General features: G+C 41.9%; 1 pseudogene; it reads right to left on the bottom strand.

Annotated features, from left to right (window-relative positions):
• Nucleotides 1-262: 262 nt before the first annotated feature.
• LOC102874416 lies at nucleotides 263-4257 on the bottom strand (annotated as a pseudogene).
• Between the last annotated feature and the right edge of the window lie 976 nt (nucleotides 4258-5233).

Raw genomic sequence — 5233 nt, 5'->3', positions numbered from 1 at the left:
GGAAGCAATTCCACAAAGCAGTGACATCACAGCGTTCTACTCTGCTCAAGTCCATGTCAAGATTCTTCAAGTTCCTTTTGCAAAACTTGTCTTCAACATTCTTCCTTCCTAATGTCGTCAAGTCTCCTACATTTGTTCACCCTGTAATGCTGTCTTGGGGAGAATCTGTATGTGAATAACAAAGCGCCCCTTTTTCAGAAAAAGTGCAGTCTGAAGCTCCTGTTAGAACTCCGTGCCAGCGCTCTGGCGGCCTCCGTAGTTCTCAGAGCAGCTCTTTGAGCAGCTCATCTGTATACTCCTGCTCTCCACCATTGTTGTTGAAACTGCAGCAGGAGCTCGACTTGCTCATCATGAACCGCAACTCTTTGAAGCTGTCTCTGAGGTGTTGGTATAGCGGTTAATGGAGCTGAATGTCAGGGACGATAAGGGGCTGCTGGACAAGACAGCCATCATGGTGGCCAACTTGAGAGCCAGGCAGTCGGCCACGTCCTTGCTGGGAGCGCAGGCCAAGGTCGAGGTGTAGCCATTCTCATTGATGGTCAGCCTGCTCGCTCCTTTGCCCAGAAGCTCCTGCACCACCTTGGTCAGCCCGTTATGGGCAGCGAAATGCAGAGGGGTTTGCAAGGCTGCGTTGGCAGCATTGATGAGGTTCCAATCTTTTTATCTTCTCCAGGCCTAAGGTGCTCCTGATCTAGGCTACAGTCTTTGCAGTTACGTGCTATGTATCGGAGAGTTGGACAGTGAATAGGGATGATAGAAAGTGAATTGATGCCTTTGAGCTGTGGTGATGGAGAAGAGAATTGAATATACCATGGACTGCTAGGAGAACAAACAGGTTTGTCCTGGAAAAGGTGAAGCCAGAATGCTCCTTGGAGTCAAGGATTCTGAAGCTTCGTCTGACATATTTTGGGCATGTGGCAATGAGGGACTGGTCCTTAGAGAGGGACATCATGTTTGGGAGAGTGGAGGGGCAGCACAGGAGAGGAAGACCCTCAATGAGATGGATCGATTCTGTGAGTGGAGTGGTGGGAATGAGTGTGTCTGAGACGGCGAGGTTGGCACAGGATAGAATGACATTTAGGGGTCTTAGACATAGGGTCGCTATGAGTCACAAGCGACTTGATGGCACATAACAACAACAAGTATTAACAAGGCACTAGCTTCGTGGCCCTTGCTGCAAGCTAAGTGGAGGGTGGTATTCTTATCGCTGTCCTGCAAGTCTGATCTGCGCTAGCGCTGCTCACCAGCATCTCAGTGGTGTTTTTCTGTCCGTTCTCTGCAGCCATTATCAGGGGCATCTTCCCGGGGGAGTCGACAGCGTTGACCTGACCCATTAAGGCTGAGCAGCAGCTGTAAACATTCCACGTGCTCTGTGAAGGCGGCTGCATGCAGAGGGGTCCTTCCTTTGCATCTGTGGTGTTGACAATGCTGGCACCTAATGTATCCGATAAACATCTCAGCAGCACACTCATTGTCATTTATCACAGCACAATGTAACGCACTGACAGCATTTCCTTCCTTTTTCTGAAACACTTTCTGTTCCAACAGAAGTTCCACACACGTCTCATGACCGTTGTAGCATGCACAGTGCAGTGCTGAGCGGTGGTGACTGTCCACTGTGGCTGAGTCTGCATCCACAGCTGCGGCCGACTGCAGAAGAGCTCCGAGAACTCCATGTGTCCGCAGGCAGCTCACAAGTGGATCCGTGTCCAGCCTTTGCGAGACAGAATACTCTTAACACTAATTTTCTATAGAAAAATATAGACACTAAGGAAGGAAAATGAAAGTTATAAGAATTATATGGGATGGCATCAAGAGAAATAATATATGTTATAGGAATTCCAGAACAAGAAGAAAAAAAGCACTGATAAAATGATAGAATATGTATTAGAAGAAAACTATCATGAAATATTAGAAAAGGATACAATATTCAAGGAGTAGAGTGAGTCCCATACAGATGCCACAAGAAAAACATTAAGACCTGTCAGTCAAATTTTCCAAAATCAAAGACTAGAACAGAATACCAAAAGCAGCTTATGAAAAAGAGCCACCTACAATGGAAAACCAATTAGATTAAGTCTAACTTCTCAGCAGAAAGCATATGAGTGGAAGACAATGGGATGGCATATACAAAAGACAAAGAAAACAATTGCATACTGAGAATCCTGTCTCAAGTGAAACTATCAAATATGATGACAAAATAACATAATTCTCAGAGAAGCAGGAGCTAAAGGAATTTCTGAAACCAAATGCAGCTTTAAAAAAATGCTATTTTACTCAGACACAGAACAAAACAGTAGATGAACTAATGTGATTTATAACAAGGGGAAAAAAAGACTCAACAACATAACATTTAAAAACCCCCATCTTACCTATCAATAACCACATGGAATGTGAAAGGCTCAAGTGTATCAATTAAAGGGGAAAGAGTAGCAAAGAGAATAAAAATATGAACCCCATTAATATACTCTTTATAAGAGATCTAAGAAATAAGGAGAAAGACAAACGAAAAGTCAAAGGATGAGGAAATAAAAACCAAGCAGGCATCAAATGAAAATAAGAATGGTAATTCCAATCTATAATGAAACAGACTGCAGCACAAAACATAGAGATAAGGAAGGACACTAGATAATGTTCAAAGTCACAATAGAAAAAAGGACATGGCATTAATTAATAACTGTGAGGCAAATTATAGAAGTGCAAAATAAACAGAAGAAACTTTCATTGACTTAAAGAAAGAAAAAGAAAACCCCAGCTATGTTGTAATCTCAAAGACATGTTGTTCAAATCCATGAGATGTTCTTCAGGAGAAGAATGACTGATCTTCTCTCATGCCATTTACCACCTCTAAAAACCTGCTGGAGGGTTAACTATGTATAGGTTCCAACTCAATGGCACAAAACAAGAACTTCTTCTTCATATGCAGATTACTCCACTCAGCAAAAACCAAATTTATATTCTTCCCCAGCTCACATGGTACATTTTTCAGAATTAACCACATGTTAGGGTACAAAGCAAATATTGATAAATTCAAAAGCATTGAAATACTACAATGCATCTTCTCAGACCACAATGTTACAAAATTAGAAATGAACAAGAAAAGGATGAGGAAAAGGGGGGGGGGAAAGAAACACAGCCCACCAAACCCATCAATGTGGAAGCTAAATAACACCTTGTTTGACTGCTACTGAATTGTAGAACAGCACACCTCAACATCAGCCAAGGTTCTCTGAAGTTAAGTCTTTGTCCTGAGCATGATGCTGTTTTACATCTAGACCTAACCATTATAGTACCATGAGGAGTAATATTAACATGGCAACACATACACTTATATAAAATATAATCCATGGAGAACATGTTACGGAAGAGTACAATAAAGACTAAAGTGGAAAGGCTAATAAAAGTGAAAAGCCTTAGGGGAAAACAAGCATTACTCATTGCTCACATTTCCAGGGCTTTCCTTCTGCCCATTCCAGACTTGGCCTCAGGAGCTTTCCATTCCTCTTTGCTCTAAAAAGATATTTCAGCTGAGTTATAGATTTCTTAGGATAATAATTATCTGTCCTTATGACACATACTATAAGGTGCTCTGGTAACTTAGAGAACTCCATGCTGAGCTACTAACTAAAAGGTTGGCAGTTCAAATCTACCACTCTGCAAGAGAAAGCTGAGCAGTTTCCTCAAGTGGGCAGTTGTTACCCATTTTAGTGTATGTTAGAATTAAGTGAGGGGTTGTATTAACTATATGAATCTATAGAAATAGGCTTCATTCCACCAACCCAGTAACAGAGACCTCTTTCTTGGTATATAAGTGATCCATTAATGTTAACCAAAATCAGTATTACTTCAAAATTTCTTTCTAAAATTTCATTCAACATACCTCTCATAACTGAAAACACATGGTTTCAACAACAAAGTAAAAAATACAAGATAGTTTGAACTTTACAAAGTTATAAAGAGATTGAAAGAAGGTGTGAAAGGACAGAGGTGGTCAGACTTTGAAAGGACCAAGGGCAGGACTTCCCTCAGGCAAGGGGCAGTATGCTTTCATTGACTGCTCCTCCCATGTTGAGTTATAAATTTAGGATTCTGAGGATTGGGGCACTTGCTCTCTGCTCTGCCTTTTGCTCTTGCTTGTGCTGGGCACAGAGATGGCTAGGCACCTCCTGCTCCTGTTGCTTGGCATCTTCTTGCTGCTGGGCTTTCTGCAAGGTGAACTTCCGAAGATGTTTCTACTTCCAGCTGTAGAGAAACCATGTAGGTGGCCAGAGGGTTTTTGTCTTAATGGACAAGGGGAAAGTGAAGTGCAAAGATGGTCCTATTGCTTGCTCCTCTTTCCATCCTCTTATTCCTCAATATACTTTAGTTTCCTCTCAGTATCTAACATCAGTATTTCCAAAATGCTTAGGTTTTTTTATCGTGAGTAAAAAATTTGAACAGGAGCCAGGAAATTCCTCTGTGTTTGACTTCGGCAGATAGTGAGGGATGTTCTGGAAAGATTAAAAGGAAGGCTCTCAGCTCACTGGATGTGAGCCTTCAAAATTGCAATGTAGGCCATAGCTTTCTTCCTATAGCAGCACGTTCTGTTGCAGGAAACTTAAGTACCTGTGAGGGACCTCTGGTGGACTTGTGGGCAAAGGATTGTGCTGCCACCTCTAAGGCTGGCAGTTTGAATCTAGCAGTTGCTTAGTGGGAAAAGGGGGGGCAATATCTTTCTATATTATTGCAGTCTCTAAAAATCCACTTTAGAATTAGCTATGAGTTAATTCTGACTGAACAGCAATGAGTTGAGTTTTTTTAGTTGAGTATCTGTGAAAATAGAGTCTGTCTGTACCTGAGCACAAATCTTCTGCATGAATCCTCTCCACTAAGGTTCTTGGTGTAGGTATCAGCCACACTGAAGAACCCAGTCGTGGAGAAATCAAAACATGGTTTTGGTACATTAACCTATGCCAATGCTTGCGCGTTCTTGAGTATAGTCCCTACGAGGTGTGGACCAATGATGGGACCAAGAGTAAACTGAGTTCAGGAAAAGCTTCTCGTGATGTTAATTTTTCTCTTCCCAGCTCTACAATGTCACAAGTGTGATTATGTCAGACCTGATGGGACTTGCAGGAGTAAAAGTACCACCTGTCAAACCAAGGATAATGAAATGTGTGTGCTGAAAAAGCATTATGATGGTAGGTGGAGATGAACTAGACTAATCTTGAGAGACATGGATCCCTCAGGAATC

The sequence above is a fragment of the Elephantulus edwardii genome, unplaced genomic scaffold (genome assembly GCF_000299155.1).
Source record: "Elephantulus edwardii isolate Elephantulus edwardi_28Jun2011 unplaced genomic scaffold, EleEdw1.0 scaffold00044, whole genome shotgun sequence".
Taxonomy (NCBI): Eukaryota; Metazoa; Chordata; class Mammalia; order Macroscelidea; family Macroscelididae; genus Elephantulus; species Elephantulus edwardii.
The sequence above is the reverse complement of the archived record's forward strand: the minus strand, read 5'-3'. Positions and strand labels throughout refer to the sequence as shown.